This window comes from Cottoperca gobio, unplaced genomic scaffold (assembly GCF_900634415.1).
Source record: "Cottoperca gobio unplaced genomic scaffold, fCotGob3.1 fCotGob3_30arrow_ctg1, whole genome shotgun sequence".
In the NCBI taxonomy this organism is placed as follows: Eukaryota; Metazoa; Chordata; class Actinopteri; order Perciformes; family Bovichtidae; genus Cottoperca; species Cottoperca gobio.
The window spans coordinates 1,082,849-1,100,950 of record NW_021166920.1 but is presented as its reverse complement, the minus strand read 5'-3'; the positions used below and the strand labels follow the sequence as shown (position 1 = coordinate 1,100,950).

General features: G+C 41.7%; 1 long non-coding RNA gene across 4 annotated transcripts; it reads right to left on the bottom strand.

Moving 5' to 3' along the window:
- Positions 1-12: 12 nt before the first annotated feature.
- LOC115005501 (uncharacterized) lies at positions 13-7,360 on the bottom strand. Of its 4 annotated transcripts, none has more exons than XR_003831955.1 (5): positions 7,257-7,360; positions 6,606-6,797; positions 441-495; positions 284-348; positions 13-129 (listed from the first exon to the last, which is right to left on the bottom strand). It is a non-coding gene; the product is annotated as an uncharacterized LOC115005501 (long non-coding RNA). The 4 variants fall into 4 exon arrangements; XR_003831957.1 differs by having other exon boundaries at positions 6,606-6,751; positions 7,257-7,353; XR_003831956.1 differs by having other exon boundaries at positions 7,063-7,337.
- Positions 7,361-18,102: the final 10,742 nt, after the last annotated feature.

Genomic DNA, 18,102 nt, shown 5'->3' with positions numbered 1-18,102 from the left:
TCATCGTCTCACCTGGTCGTACTCAGTCCTGCCCCCTTGTGGCGACATGGCCAGAGGGTAGGGGCTCAGCAGACCCCTGTGTCCCCCGTAGGCCTCGCCAAACGCAGGCTCCATCCCATTCATACCCGGCTGCGAGGGAGGAAACACACACACACACACACACACACACACACACACACACACACACAGCGTGAGATAGAACTCCTGCAGGACGACCCCGAGGAGCATCATTCAGAGGTGACGGGTGAGCGGCGGCAGCTTTTCAGCGGCGTTCCTACTTTACCTGAGGCATGCCCGAGGCAGGAGGGTGTCAGGTCGCGGTCGCAACGTCGTTTCAAGTGAGTTCCGCTGAAACAGAAAACACAAACCAGATCAGCTCAGATCTGAGACACGGAGGAGGAGACGGGAGAGGACAGAGAAGACGACAGGAGGTCATTTACCGAAGGTTGAGAGTTGAGAGGGGCGGAGCCGTTTCACATGTCGCAGCCTCGCAGCCTGGAGGAAGGAAAGAATACACGAGTTCAACAGAGGCCAGAGACGATTACACGGCAATAAAACACGTCGTTAAAGCGCAGAGATGTGCGAGGATGGAGTCTGGAGTCAGAGACGCTTTATCGTGGCACAATAAGAAATGACAGAAGATAAAATGCAGGTTTTAAATACAATAATGCACTTTCAACAGAAATATTTCCACAGAAGTAATCCTGTTTTTATGAAGTTAAACATTAAAGACGTCGGAGCTCTTTTGCAGCCGTGGGGGCTAGTGTTGCTTATTTATCAGGCTACCTTTTTCTATTAATACACCTATTTATGCAACATGAAAAAGTGTGCAGCTGCCAGAAATGTAGGACATATCATCTTCTGAGAAAGATCTGCCAACAATGAGCATTTCAAATAGCAAAGGCAGAAGCTTTCATGCATCGAATGAAAGGTGGAATCTGAGCAGCGAAGTACTCGCGGCACGTGTGTAGATGAATACGCAGATAATTACCGACTTAGCATTACGCGTTGTAACCATCACAAGATGCATCGTGTTAATAACTACACAACCTGTGAAGGACACCAGGGAGTTTAGAAAGACGAAGACCCAAAGACCCAAAACCCCTCGATAGTGACGTTAACGCTCAAAAGGAGAAGTAATTATTACTTTTCATATTTTGGCCTTAGCTCCTTCTTTTATAAATCCCATGAAAAGGTAAAACCACGTGTTGGTTCATCTCGCAGTCCCACTTCTCTCCCCGGTGCTTCCGACTGGAGATGTAAATCTTTAGAAACGTGTCACGACTACATTAAACACAATAATAATCAGCAGTGCTCTTAGAAAGCTGCTCACAAACAGGAAATGTGTCGGGGACTACTTTTAGCGGCGGATGAATCCATATTCGGTGCTCTCGTGAGTGTTAGTGGCAGCAGGACGGTGTGTGTGGGAAAACAAACAACACAGTGTGTGTTCGTGATGAAGAAACATGTCAGAGCAGCTGTGAGGATCATTTACGTGTTTATAATACGTTTTGAGGCTCAGAGGAAGCAGATCAGCTGTGATTCGCTCAGAACTTAACAGACTTTCGTATGGACGTTTTGAATGTTTCTCAGTGTGTCGGCACTAAACCGTCACATTGTGGCTGCCATGTTGTTGAAGGTCCGCAGAGCAACAGGTCGTATGATATCTTACGGAAACATTATTCCTCCTCGTCTAATCTCCAGCAACACGTGTCAAATCTGAGTTTTAGTTTATAACAGGAAGAAAACGTTTGGGTTGGAATAACATGACGACCAGCGCTCTCCTGCGGGAAAGTCCGTTGTTAGGCTCTTTATAATTCCCGTTTCACATTTACGTGGTTACATGTTTATTCTGTGGGATATATAGAAATGACAGAGCGCCGCTCTGCATTGGAGCGGCCTGCAGAGCGGCTCCTTCAGGTGCTTCTATCAGTTCCAACAGTTGAGACAGTAAGTCAGGCTCTGATACACACTTTAGTTAAAACATACATTCATTACAGCGTTCCAGCAGACACACAGAGAGAGGCAGAACATGGCCAGCCTCATCCTTTAACCTCGCTAATTTGAGCTTCTTCTTCGGCTCCACCCAATACGGTTAAACTCCACCAATGAGCTCCGTCCCGCCTGCGGAGCCGCTCTGCTTCAGTCAATGTTTGTGTAACCAAAACTCTAATTCTCCGTCAGCGAGGAGGCCACGGCGCACACTCCAGATCAGACAGAGCATGATGAAACACCGAGCAACACACGACACACACACACACACACACAACCTGTAGAGAACCAGAAGAAAGTGGCTCACACTGACCCGGGTTCAGTGATTTGAGAACAATGCTATAATGCACTCTCTGTGGGTTGACCTCAGGCACACAAGAATGAGGAAATGAGGATAGGCCGGGTGGCTATGACGCCACCTTGGCATGCCACATGGAAAACTGGTATTTGGCACACAGAGCGAGTCGGCTACCAACATGCTGTGTACACAAACACTTGTCAGACACACACAGCGTTTTGAAGAAGATAACAAACGGGTTGAACCAATGTTCTCATCGCAGCGAGCTCCCAATTTACATCTTCATGGCAACGTTTCGGCGGCGGCGCTGAGCGCAGCAGTGTTTCACAGACACAACGCTGCGAGTGTGCACAAGGATCGAGACGCTTTGTGTCCGTTTGCTTGAATCAACAGCACAACTTGTTCAGGTGAAATCATACGACCTATACATCATGTTACACCCTATAGATCATGTTACACCCTATAGATCATGTTACACCCTATACATCATGTTACACCCTATAGATCATGTTACACCCTATAGATCATGTTACACCCTATACATCATGTTACACCCTATACATCATGTTACACCCTATACATCATGTTACACCCTATAGATCATGTTACACCCTATAGATCATGTTACACCCTATACATCATGTTACACCCTATAGATCATGTTACACCCTATAGATCATGTTACACCCTATAGATCATGTTACACCCTATACATCATGTTACACCCTATAGATCATGTTACACCCTATAGATCATGTTACACCCTATACATCATGTTACACCCTATAGATCATGTTACACCCTATAGATCATGTTACACCCTATACATCATGTTACACCCTATACATCATGCTATAGATCATGTTACACTATATTAAACAACCTTGTGACCTTTCACCTCACAGCTGAAAGACATATTTAGTGTTATAAGGCTTACTGATTACCCCTTCAGCACAATAAACATGAATAAAGAGGTCATCGTGCTATAAACACAACAACAAGTGTTATGAAGAATAGAATAGCAGGTCCAACGTTACAAACCTTAAAATAAACACATTCAAAGTGTACGACACAGACTGCATCTTTACTATATATCCTTCTAATTACTTATTTGTTTACTTTTCTCTTCGCTGTTTTCTGGATTTCCTCTCTGGGGATCGATGATAATCTCATTCTGTCAGCAGGACACATTTGTCCAAATATTTAATGTCCTTTACTGCAAACAACAGCGTCCCTCTCCTGTCACACGGCGCCTCCAGGTGTCTGCTGCTTCCACAAGCTAAATGCACACAAACACATTCTTATTTATACTCTGATACAGGAGCCGGGCGTGCATTCTTCTCCTTCTTCTTGCAATAACAATCCTGCAATCATTTATTGTGTGTTGGTTCAACATAAGCTTGGTCCAAAGGTCTCCGAGCTAATAAACACACGGAGTGCTTCATCTCAACCCGCTGTGGGTCAATAACCACCAATAACCATCGGCCTTTTACGATCACACAACCATCCGTTTAGCTCTTTGTAAACAAGGCTCTGCAGGCAAAGTGGATGCCAACACAACTGTGGCTTCTGTAGCAACGTCACCACGTTAAATACTGACAACACACACACACACACACACACACACACACGCTGCTGACTTTACTCGTATAGACCCATGCACATTTAAATGCCTTCTCATCCAGTTTCAGCAAGGACGGTCACAATATCAGATTTTTCACTTCAAGAATTCCCGATCACGATATAAATCACAATCTCTACAGGAAACTGAATTTCACTTGGTTTATTTGCACATTTTGTCTCTTTTCTGCAGAATAAATGACACTAAAGGCCCGGTGTAGGGCGCTGGAGAGTCACGTGTCACGTGTGTATTATTAACACAATATCAATATTTCATCTGTCAGATATCATAATCATTACCAGTGGATCTCAAAATCCCTGTTTCCAGCCACTTATACTTAATACTGACCCGCGTAGTGGTGTTTTAATAATGCACGGAAGATTATTCACCACTAATGAATCTGACTTTTACTTTCTCAGTTAATCGTTTGGTCTATAAAATATCTAAATATTATATTATATTATATTATATTATATATATATATATATATATATATATATATATATATATATATATATATATATATATATATATATATATATATAATAAAAGAAAAGGTCACAATGTCCTGAAGTCAAAGGTGACGACTTTAAATTGCTCGTTTTTGTCCAACCAACAGTCTGAAGTCTAAATATATTCAGTTAATTATCCCGTAAGACAAAGAAACGGAACAAATCCTCACAACTGAGAAGCTGGAACAAGAAATTGTTTCGCATTTTTGCACGAATTATCATTAAAAAATAATCAACTATTATTATATTATTGTAGATTAATTTTCTGTCAAACTAATTGTTGAATCCACTCTTTGTTACGTCTCTACTTTATCTCAACAAGGTAATAAAGTATCTCTATAAAAAGGTCAAATGATACTTTATCATCAATACTCTGTGTTTCTAATAATATTTAGCACTTCCAGGTCTTTATATCACATATGGTATCACCACTTAGTTACTATTAAATAAAAAACAAGTTTTCCCTTTCAAAATAAAAGGTTTTAAGGACGCTGATTCTAACGCACAGCTCCTGGTCTGAGAGTGGAAGCAAGTCATGCTGACTGAGGGCCATGAGGCAATTTAGAGAGCATGAGCGGTGTGACCAGACAATGAACCTTTAACAGCTGGAGGCCTTTTTAGAAGAACAAAAAAACCCCTCCAGTGTGATGAGGACAGCACGGGGACGGATGGATGGAGGTTACGCACGGAGAGACGAGAAACGGGGTTGTTGAATAAAAAAAAAAAAAGAGTCCATAAAAGAGGCTGTGATGGCGGAGAGGGTGCCCGACAACAGCGAAGGGTAGACGGGAGAGCAGAGGGGAAGAGACGGTCTGGATGTCGGTCTGTCTCGGAGGCCAATTTGACAAATTAAAGCTCCAAAAATCTGGGCTGCGGACAAAGCTCCGTCTCGCCTGGAAACAACTCCCCCTCTACTCTAATTAAATACAATAAACTTCAATCACAGCAAAGGGAAAAAAGAACCATAAACGACCTGGATGCGCCCCCTGTCTCCCCTCTCCGTGTCCTTGGAGCTCTGTTTCCCGTAACGAAGCCAAAGTGGCCCCGTCTGTCGCCCCTGTCCTCGCCTCGCTCCCATCCGGTGCGCGTCCTACTCTCGCCCGGAAAAAACCCTGTGAATCTGCCGATTAGTGCAACAGAAGTGATGGGGCATGACGGCGCTGTGTGTCCGCACAGCTGGATAGAACAGCAGCAGCACATAAAGAGCCAGAGCAGGGAAGAGAAGGTGCCATGGTGGCAGCCAGCAGTGTGTCCCGCATGGCACGGCGAGCCGAGGAGCCGCACTTCCACGTCCAGACCCTCGCTTTTATTTCACACTGCACATTTACAATCCATGCAATCTTATTTTGTGAACAAATAAAACATGAATTCCTACCGAAAGCAGCCACCACGCGTCGCGGAGTATCCAGCAAAGACAACAGGGATCCTTTCAGCGCAAGACAACAATAAAAATGGGGCGCAGCTGGCAGTGCCACCGGATGTCCAATATTAATTGTTAATACAGCCGATTTCGGAGCATGTGGATCGGCTTCTACGTTTAACAGGTTCTACGTGCAGGTATAAAGTCAGTGTTTTATGCACACACCACTTCGGACTTGTGTTAAATATTAAAGTTGACGTGAGGAATAAATCACAGAACAAGTTTGGCTGCTGTTTGTCCACCTGCAGGTGCTGCTGCCGATCGCTGGTGGTAATGTTGCAGGCCCAGGCAAGTTATTCTCGCTATAAAATGTACGTTTAATACAATAAAAACTGTTACATGTGCGAGACAAAACGCACTTGGAGCAATTCTATCTGCGTAAGAATATGAGAAATATATGCAGAAATGTAATAGAAGTATAAATGTATCGTAGAAATGTACAGTGTGCTATGTTACAGGCTTCGTTGAACAATGCTTTCAGGGATCAAGCTCATGTTTCCAATCAATCCTCGCATATGGTGCATTTAAAAATACTCCAACATCAAGTGTGCCATGCATGCTACTGTGTGTAAATCCATGTGAAAGTAGCCATTTTTATCATAGAAGACCGTTAAAAGCCTCCAGACATTTGTCCTCTCTCTGGTGTAAATATTTGTCCAAAACTTCCCGGCCGGTAAACTTGATGTAAAGGCGCATTTACGTGTGTGTGTGTGTGTGTGTGTGTGTGTGTGTATACGCGGAAAGCTGCGAGATGGGCTTTACCTTATCGCGTGTCCTCGGATGTCCTCCGGACCGGGGTAAAATGTCGGCCTCGGCCTCTCCAGATGATATTATTACGCACCATCCACAGGCATGAGAGGAGCCCGCGTGGACAGCTGCGGCCGCTCAGCCAGAAAATCCCGTTTCACCTACAGCCACATGCAGGAAGTTACTTTACTGTAGTCGCGAGCTGGCCTGTATGGCGGATAAAACGGGACAGAAAAGATGGTTGTAGGACTGCTGAGCACCCTCCCTCGCCTGCTTCACCACCTCCTCCTCCTGTGTCTCCCTCCTCTCCATTGGCCTACCGTTTTTGAGATGAGAGCACTCATCTCTCCCCCTGAAGCTAATTCCTTTTATTAATAAAGTTTTACAGGCTTGTACAGCAGCCCCCCCCCCCCCCCCTTCTGTGTTTGACAAGGTGCCGTCCACAAAACTCTCACAACCCCCCCCCCCTTACTTTCTCCGTTAAAAACACTTGTTTCTGGGACACAGAGATGGTGGCTGGATGTGCTGCACAGGATTTGGGCGCTCTTTGTTGTTGTTTTTGTTGTGGACCAGTGTTGTGGTTCTTGATCTTTACGCAGTGCTTAGCGCCATATTTTTGGGTTGAGCGGACCGTAAAGGTGCAGAAAGCAGTTGTGAGTGACTGACCTGATCGAAATGGGAAGTGGGTTAACTGTAAACACAGTTGCAGCTCTCATCGACGGATTGGGGGGCATTTGAGTTCACGAATAATCCCGTAGACGAACTGTCAATCCCGAGAGATGAGCGCGCCAGACTTCTGGTTGCCAGGTTTCAAAATAAAGGTCGCCTTGAGGAATACGGTGCAACATTTTAAAAAAACAATTCTACATTTGAATTGTAGATATTTTAAACTGTACTATCACCAATACAGTTTTTAGATTTTTTTAAAGTTAGCCGTTTGCTTGACTCTTTATAGAGTTAAAAATCATTACAACTTCTTGATATTTGTTTATTTGAAATGTGCAATCGACACCAATTTAGCAAAACAATACATTACAGTGAACTGAATATAATAGTAGGAGAGTATTTCAATATATCAATCTTAGTATATGTTGTATTGTATACATGCATGCTGTCTTCCATCAACAGCAGCTAAGCATCATGATAAGTTTAGAATTTAATTTGAAAATTAGTCTTTTGCAGAACTCTGTTCATCGGCACAAACATTACCTAAAACAATTATGTAACATATTTTCTCATCTATCTAGTAATGGATCACTTTCATAGGTTATCAATTCCAAATGGGCAGAATCTGAGTGTAAAATAGCTCAACACTTGGCATTATACTGAGTAGTTCGGATGTTGGGAATTGCTATTGGATTTTTGTTTTAATGGAATTTAATTTGTATTTAGATTGACCAGATAAACCATGAACAGAAAGCTAGTCTTCACCATGAAGGCAAAATACAACAAACAAATAAAACAACAAATAAAACCATAAAATAGATGTTAAAACAAATGTGTAGTTATCATATCCAAACATATACTAGTGCTATACTTAGATTTAACTTTACATTTTCCAACATGCATATAAATCATAAAATACTTTTATTATGAAAAGCCCATTACCGTGTTTCCGGTTTGCTGCTTGACTGTTTATAGCTTGACCTACATTGAAGTCAGTGAAAACGAATACGGTTTGTAACGACGACACGGCCTCGTCACAGGGGCGGGGTCACACGACCCGTCTTTAAGGACACCGGGGAGGACTGGAGCTGTGAACCCGCTGACCCCACCATTTTCCCGGGTTGCTTAAGAGCAGAGTCCCGCTGGAACCACTTCAGCTCCTTACCGACGAATGAAACGGATCCGCAGACCCCGGCAGGAGGCCTCCACAGCGGGTTTACCGACATCTTACAGCCGCTGTACAGCTGATATGACCTCTTTAAACTCTCTGCTTACTGCTTTGCTTTTTCATTAATATTGCTTTATTATGTTCAGTTTAATAACATACTTCAGCAGCAGGCCTACCACACACTAAAGCTTACAAAATGATCAGTTAGTGAAATCATCACCTCACATAATTAATTATACCTTAATAAATAAATAATAAATAATAAAGAACGCAGATTTTAAATATATTTATAATAATAATATATTAGAGCACTAGGTCATCCGGGCAGCCAATATCATCACAATATATATTATATATTATATACATTCTTGGCATTATTACTGTATTACACTGTACATTTCAAGCAATTATCTTGTTTTCAGCTTTATAATTTTTAATGTTATTACACTACTGTATATATTGTACTATACATATTTATGTATTTATTGTTATATATTGTAGTACAATGTGCACATTTTTACTTTAATATTTCTTTATTTGATTTTATTAAATTAATTTATATAACTGTTATGAAATCCAATAAATAAATAAAGTATTTCTGATTCTGATATTTATTTTGTAGGTAAAATTGCAGCACAGAAATGCAAAATATATATTTTAGATTATTTAGAAATGTGTTTAAGTTTATAATGCAGGCTTCGCCACACCACACACTACTTCATTTAAAATTGATTGTAGTTTAGTTCATAAAAAAAACAAGTTTTATGTATTTAAATGATATTTTCCTCATCTCAACTTTAGTATATTGTTGTTTAAAGTTGTCATCGGGTGATATGACAACTAAATATCTCTGGTTGTATTTCTTTATCAATGTGATCAAACGTTTTGAATTGTGAAACTTTATCAACAAAAGACAGCCATTCCTTGATATTCATAATGATTTAAGTTAAAGTGACCTTTTATTTGTCATTATGCGTTTGAGGTCAACGCATGTTAGACACAAGGTTTTAATAACTGATTAAAACGATCCTTATCAAAATGTTTATAGACAATTTGCCAATGCATTATTATTATTGATTTATCTCCAACTATAAAATATCTATATTTGTATCAGTCTCATAAATCCTGCATCTGTCAGGCTCTGCTTTACAGAATAGATTTAAACTGAGAGATTAAATTATGCATTATCTGGCTGGCAGCTGCTCCCCTGTGATGAAAAGAAACAAACCTCTATAGAGGAGCCACTGTTATTTAGGCCAGCTCATATAGCTGTTTGCATAAAGATGGCTACATCTTAATATACTGTAGGAGAAAAGTAGGTTGTCATGGTGCATTAAGCCACAATTTATGAATATTACAGAGGATAAGCTGTGGGGTGTCTGTGTTTATCTGAGTGTGTCCGTTAAAGCCCATATGTGTAGGCCTGCAGGCTTTGTGTGTGTGTGTGTGTGTGTGTGTGTGTGTGTGTGTGTGTGTGTGTGTGTGTGTGTGTGTGTGTGTGTGTGTGTGCCCTTAAATAAAAGCTATTCATTTGGTATTCATCTGCTTAAACAGAAATAGGCCAAAGCTTGGATCTATCACACTTAAAGGACAATACCGCTGTTTTTGGTCAGTGGGCTCTAAGCAAAGGCGGTAAATATAGTGGTGTCCTCACTCCCTTATCTTTCTTTCTCAGTTGTGACACCATCTCTCTGTTGGCCAATCAGTCACAAAAACACTGCTGCTTTCTCAAAATGTCATGTAGATTTTATGGGCTGTTTGCTCATTAATCTGCATCCGTAATGAGACGGCCACGCTGCACCACCACTCGCATTTGCAGCTGAGAATTATGGATGGGTGATTGTAGGTGGTAATGAAATGAGAGCAATTTTATATAACATAATCATAATCCAGCCGGCAGGTACACATTAAACATGCTGTGCCATTGTTTGTTTGTATTGCTGGCTGTGCTTGAACAATCATCTAATGGGTCAATGATAAAATGAGTATTTTAAGGAAGCGACTGACTTACTGACTAAATATCTTCCTCATTTAAGAATGCATTGATGTAGACACAACATTAAATGTGAGTTCATGTGATTGGCTCGGTTCCTGCTGTACTATCGATCTCATTTCCGGTATTAAGTGATCAAAAGGGAATGAATGGAAAAGTAATTTTTTTTAAATGAACTCATCGGAGCAAAAGTAAACATCTCAGCGGCCTAAACTCGAGTGGAAACTAATAATAAATGTTTGAGGGCATAGAAGAAGTCAAGATGGCAAATCATCAAGTTCAGCCTCGAGCTCAGTGCTGCCACTGGTGGCTACGAGCTATATTACAGCTTGTGGCCAGAAAACACCAAACTTTAATTGTAAAAATATTTATTTTCTATCCTAATAATATATGGAAGCATGGGTTGTTCCACGTACTGGACCATCAAACCAACAGAAACCCATCCAGAACCAAACACAGAACTAAGTCAAGCTACGCATTTATTATGTTCTTTCTTGGCCCACTCATCCCAACACCTAGTGGTCCTTGTATTTAAAACAGCAGCAGCAGGACAGTCCTGTTAGTGTTGGTTGAATATGTAAAATATAGAATGTCAAACACGAATATGGCAGATATAAAACTATGTTTAAGGGGCAGGTTATGCTCAAACTTTACTAAACATACCTGTAAGGTTCTGTATGTAAGTACGCAAATTTCCAAATCATTGGGACCAGTCCACAAACGGACTTCCCCCGGCCAGCTCTCGAGTACAGAGTCCGTGTAATGTCCGATTGAGCTCGTGTGTGAATAAAGTCTCTGATTCTCCTGAAAGACTTTCACAGTGTTCGAGAGAAGTTCAAACACGGGCTCCTTTTCCCCACAGCTGACACTGGGAGGTTGGTAGGAATAAGTTACGACAAGCAGTTGTGAAGAAGCATACAGGCAGCGCAACACTGCTAGTGCTACTGCAGCTGCTATTACTTTCTTTGCGTGTAGATGGCGCACATTAGCATTGCTGCTGTTACTTGTCTTTGCCTGTAGGTGATGCAGGTTGGATTGTAACTTGTCGAGACTGTAGTGGACACGTAGTCCCCGTGATGTCACCCAGAGGTTAGCATTAAGCTCAAAGTGGATCTTTGCAGCGACGACTACGCCCAACTCCCGGCGGCAAAAAGGTGGATCGTCGGTGGAGCCGAGGCGGGCCCGGGTGACCCAGCAGAGCAGACAGCTAGCGGCCAGGCCACCTGTCACTCAAAGCGTCCACGCCACTAATAATGCGTAACTTTAAGCTTTGATGTAATATAATACAGATGTCATCAATAGTCAAACGTCTTTGAGTTTCTAGAAAAGCGCTATACAAATCTAATGTATTATTATTATTGTTATTATTATTAATGTTTTAATTAACATGTTTATTCTGATTTAAACATGTTTATTCTGATGTTTGTAAGGTTCGCTGGAACCGACAGAACTGAACCCAAAAGCACGACACAGGCAGAATACAATATTGTTCAGTTTACTCAGTAATCCAGGCAGGGTCAAATACCGGTAAATTAGTCCAAAAGGCAAACAAATCCAGTAAGGAGCAGGCAGAAGAATCAGAGTCCAGAAACAGGCAGCAGGGTCAAAACGGGCAGGTCAGGAAAACTAAACAGGTAAACTAGACGATCGCTGGAGAGCTTGGCAGGAAAACACAATACAATCTAAGTGGGAGAGACCTGGTATATATCCTCTGAGAGAACTAATGAGGGAATGAGAAGCAGGTGAGGAGATGGGCTATGGAAACAAGGTGAGGGGAATAAGTTGATTGCAGGCAAATGGCATGAATAGATATTCATAATGTCCACTAGGAGTATTGAAGGCCGTCTTCCACTCGTCCCCCTCCCTGATTCTCACCAAATGGTAAGCGTTGCGGAGGTCGAGCTTAGAGAACATAGTAGCACCTTGTAACAGTTCGAAAGCAGAGGAAACTAACGGGAGAGGGTACCGGTTCTTGATGGTGATGTTATTGAGTCCTCCGTAGTCGATGCACGGACGCAGGGTCTTATCCTTTCCCACAAAGAAAAACCCAGCTCCGGCTGGAGACGAAGATGGTCGGATAATTCCTGCAGCCAAGGAGACATTGATGTAACTCTCCATGGCCTTGGTCTCAGGAGCCTCACCTCCTTAAGATCCAGATAATCCTTGGGAACTCCAGAAAGATCTGGAAACTCAGAGGTGACAGGCAGACTAGGAGTAGATGGGGTTGCAGACTTAAGACAGACAGCATGACAATGAGCACTCCACTGTAATATAGTTCCTGAAGACCAGTCTGTGTGTGGATTATGTCTCCTTAGACAAGGAAACCCCAAAATTACAGGCTGATGTGGAGCATGGATAAGGTGAAAGGTGAGACTCTCGCTGTGATTACCTGACAAGGTCATCTTGAGTGGAGTCGAGCGGTGTGTAACCCTGCAGAGTAGACGACCATCTAGTCCTGTGGCATTAATGGGCCTCTCCAGAGCCTCCCGACCTAGTCCCAGCTGAGAGGCAAGAGTCATGTCCAAAAAACTAGCATCAGCACCAGAGTCAATGAGGATAGAAACTGTGTGTCTTATGCCCGAGCAATATAGCTGGGCCTGTGTCAACGGTCGAGAGGGCATTTTCAAGTTAGTAAGTCTGCTCACCAGCGCTCTCTGGATGACTGGTGAGCCCTGTCTTTTACAGGATAGGAGGAAACAAAATGACCATCCTGACCGCAGTACAAACAGCTGTTCTCCTGCAGGCGGCGCTGTCATTCTGCCGTGGACAACTGAGTCCGTCCAAGCTTCATTGGCTCTGGAGAGCCGGAGAGAGTGTCGGTAACCTGCTCAGTAGCATGCCCCCGTGAGTGGAAAGATTGATGAAACGGGGCTTGAGGAACAGCAGACCGAACCCTCTCTTGTCTTCGTTCCCGCAGACGTCCATCGATACGGATGGAGAGAGCCACCAGCTCATCCAAATCAGTCGGACAATCCCGAGCCGCTAATTCATCCTTGATGCGGTCTGACAGACCATGGTAGAAGGCATCGAGAAGTGAGGCAGAGTTCCAGCTGCTCTCAGCTGTCATGATGCGGAACTCGATGGAGTAATCAGATACCGCTCTCACTCCCTGCTTCAGGTCGAGCAGCCCTCGAGCGACCTCTCTTCCAGGAGTCACATGATTGAAAACCTTCCGCAGCTCCTCAGTGAAGAGTTTGACGGAGAAGCAGGCTGGAGATCCTTTATCCCACTCGGCAGTTCCCCAGTCCTTAGCCCTGCTTGTTTTTTTAGCAGAGAGACAATATATGCCACCCGGGATCTCTCTGTGGGTAAGGCGGAGGGTTAGAGCTCAAAAACCAGAGAACATTGCACGAGGAATGCCCGACATGAACCAGGAATGCCAGAATAGCGCTCAGGTGGAGGTAGGCGTGCATCTGACGCCGGAGAAGTGTGGACTGGAGATCTGGAGGCAGCAGTAGTATACGGACTCCGGGCCGTAGTGGAGAGATTTGTGACGTGGTCCCGGAGAGACGCAAAGCTACGCTTTGACATAGCCTCTGTAATGAAGATCAGCTGTTGCTCATGGCGTTGTATCATCTCGACTGGTATCGGCGGCGCTGTCTGGGATGGTGCCGAGTCGGCTGGGTCCATGTTGGCCAGATTGTACTGTAAGGTTCGCTGGAACCGACAGAACTGAACCCAAAAGCACGACACAGGCAGAATACAATATAGTTCAGTTTACTCAGTAATCCAGGCAGGGTCAAATACCGGTAAATCAGTCCAAAAGGCAAACAAATCCAGTAAGGGGCAGGCAGAAGAATCGGAGTCCAGAAACAGGCAGCAGGGTCAAAACGGGCAGGTCAGGAAAACTAAATGGGTAAACTAGACGATCACTGGAGAGCTTGGCAGGAAAACACGAGACAATCTGGCAGGGAACAAGTGGGAGAGAACTGGTATATATCCTCTGAGAGAACTAATGAGGGAATGAGAAGCAGGTGAGGAGATGGGCTGTGGAAACCAGGTGAGGGGAATAAGTTGATTGCAGGCAGTGAGGATGAACCAGGATCTGAAATGATAAGAGAATTACTGACAAGGTGAAAACAAACTAATAGTGGGTGGAACGCGCGATGCTGTAAACGTGTTTATTCTGCTGTAAACATGTTTATTCTGCTGTAAACGTGTTTATTCTGATGTAAACGTGTTTATTCTGATGTAAACGTGTTTATTCTGCTGTAAACGTGTTTATTCTGCTGTAAACGTGTTCATTCTGCTGTAAACGTGTTTATTCTGATGTAAACGTGTTTATTCTGATGTAAACATGTTTATTCTGATGTAAACATGTTTATTCTGCTGTAAACGTGTTTATTCTGATGTAAATCCACGTTTATTTAGATGTAAACATGTTTATTCTGCTTTAAACGTGTTTATTCTGCTGTAAACGTGTTTATTCTGATGTGAACATGTTTATTCTGATGTGAACATGTTTATTCTGCTGTAAACATGTTTATTCTGCTGTAAACGTGTTTATTCCGCTGTAAACCTGTTTATTCCGATGTAAACGTGTTTATTCCGATGTAAACGTGTTTATTCTGCTGTAAACTTGTTTATTCTGCTGTAAACGTGTTTATTCCGATGTAAACGTGTTTATTCTGATGTAAACTTGTTTATTCTGCTGTAAACGTGTTTATTCTGATGTAAACATGTTTATTCTGCTGTAAACGTGTTTATTCTGATGTAAACGTGTTTATTCTGATGTAAACATGTTTATTCTGATGTAAACACACGTTTATTCTGATGTAAACGTGTTTATTCTGATGTAAACGTGTTTATTCTGCTTTAAACATGTTTATTCTGCTTAAAACATGTTTATTTAGATGTAAACATGTTTATTCTGCTTTAAACGTGTTTATTCTGCTGTAAACGTGTTTATTCTGATGTGAACATGTTTATTCTGATGTGAACATGTTTATTCTGCTGTAAACATGTTTATTCTGCTGTAAACTTGTTTATTCCGCTGTAAACGTGTTTATTCCGATGTAAACGTGTTTATTCCGATGTAAACGTGTTTATTCTGCTGTAAATGTGTTTATTCTGCTGTAAACTTGTTTATTCTGCTGTAAACTTGTTTATTCCGATGTAAACTTGTTTATTCCGATGTAAACGTGTTTATTCCGATGTAAACGTGCTTATTCCGCTTTAAACGTGTTTATTCCGATGTAAACGTGTTTATTCCGATGTAAACGTGTTTATTCCGCTGTAAACGTGTTTATTCCGCTTTAAACGTGTTTATTCTGATGTAAACGTGTTTATTCTGATGTAAACGTGTTTATTCCGATGTAAACATGTTTATTCCGATGTAAACACGTGTTTATTCTGATGTAAACGTGTTTATTCTGCTTTAAACATGTTTATTCTGCTGTAAACGTGTTTATTCCGCTGTAAACGTGCTTATTCCGCTTTAAACGTGTTTATTCCGCTGTAAACGTGTTTATTCCGCTGTAAACGTGTTTATTCTGCTTTAAACCTGTTTATTCCGATGTAAACGTGTTTATTCCGATGTAAACACGTGTTTATTCTGATGTAAACGTGTTTATTCTGCTTTAAACATGTTTATTCTGCTGTAAACGTGTTTATTCCACTGTAAACGTGCTTATTCCGATGTAAACTTGTTTATTCCGATGTAAACGTGTTTATTCCGATGTAAACGTGTTTATTCCGCTGTAAACGTGTTTATTCCGCTTTAAACGTGTTTATTCGGCAGTAAACGTGTTTATTCTGATGTAAACGTGTTTATTCTGATGTAAACGTGTTTATTCCGCTGTAAACCTGTTTATTCCGATGTAAACGTGTTTATTCCGATGTAAACACGTGTTTATTCTGATGTAAACGTGTTTATTCTGCTTTAAACATGTTTATTCTGCTGTAAACGTGTTTATTCCACTGTAAATGTGCTTATTCCGCTTTAAACGTGTTTATTCCGATGTAAACGTGTTTATTCCGCTGTAAATGTGTTTATTCCGCTTTAAACGTGTTTATTCGGCAGTAAACGTGTTTATTCTGCTTTAAACGTGTTTATTCTGCTGTAAACGTGTTTATTCTGCTGTAACCGTGTTTATTCCGATGTTAACGTGTTTATTCCGATGTAAACGTGTTTATTCTGCTGTAAACTTGTTTATTCTGCTGTAAACGTGTTTATTCTGATGTAAACGTGTTTATTCTGCTTTAAACGTGTTTATTCTGCTGTAAACGTGCTGTAAACGTGTTTATTCCGATGTAAACGTGTTTATTCCGATGTAAACGTGTTTATTCTGCTTTAAACGTTTTTATTCTGATGTAAACATGTTTATTCTGCTTTAAACGTGTTTATTCCGATGTAAACGTGTTTATTCCGCTGTAAACGTGTTCATTCCGATGTAAACGTGTTTATTCTGCTGTAAACGTGTTTATTCTGATATAAACGTGTTTATTCTGCTGTAAACGTGTTTATTCTGCTGTAAACGTGTTTATTCTGCTTTAAACGTGTTTATTCCGCTGTAAACATGTTTATTCTTCAGTAAACGTGTTTATTCTGCAGTAAACGTGTTTATTCTGCTGTAAACATGTTTATTCTGCTGTAAAGTTGAGGCATTTTAACATGAGGGTTAATGGGGATCTTTAGAGCTTCAACAGGTCATCTGAGGCACTGCAGCTTTTTGGATTTTCAGTACTGGAGGTTGCCACTTGGTCTGCAGCTTTGCAATTGGACAAAAATGATCTTGACCTATTTTCAGGTGCTTTGCATCAATGACTGTGTTACATATTAGATACCAGTAGGTGAGTGCTGCCCATCTACATCACAGAGAAGTGTATTGTAAACATCCTGCAATAGATTTCTGATTGCAATCTTCATTCATCACCTGTGTGCAAATCAGTTCTTCATTTAAAAGCACCAAACAGTTTCAGTGACGAACTTGTGTTATGTGATGGTTTAAATTCAGATTTCTTCTAGAAGAAACACTGAATCAAATGTATTGATGAATATTTCCCCAAATGATCAGCTATATTAGCAGATTCACCAGCATCAGTTCCAGACAACAACAGCAGGTTATCTTATTCCTCATGTACGACTCCTACAGTTTTCCCATAAAAACTAAATGTATGGAGAGAATATCTTCCGACCGCTCGTTCCTGAATTAAAGATGTCAAACACTTTCCCTCCTGCAGATGTGTATTTTAAGGTCCATGTTGCAAAGCGTTGCAGTCTCTTTCAGCAAGAACGAGTGCGTGTGATAGATGAGTGAAACGAGTGTGTGAATCATGCACGTGTGTGTCTGTTATGTGAGAATCTTGCGTGAGGGAGACGGCCATGTCCTTGATGTCAAGATAACTCTGACAAACTGCCTCCGTCCTTCAGCTACATGCATCGTATTTATTCTTCTCTTCTGCACAAACAATGTTCACAGGACTCTAGGTGATAGTTAACCTCCAATAAACCACATGTTTGGAATGAAAAGATGTGCGTGTTGGTGGACTTGTTATTGTATCCTTGTGAGATAAGATTCAGTTGGTACGAGGATAAAGTTTAGGTATTTGTGAAATGCTGAGTCCCGCAGAGAATCTCGATCCTCGAGTCAAACGGTTTTGCCCACAAAGCGTTTCCATTGGAATCAGAGTCGATGGGTGTGTCCGGCGTTTCATTCACAACATGCTTTCTGCTCGGGAGGAAT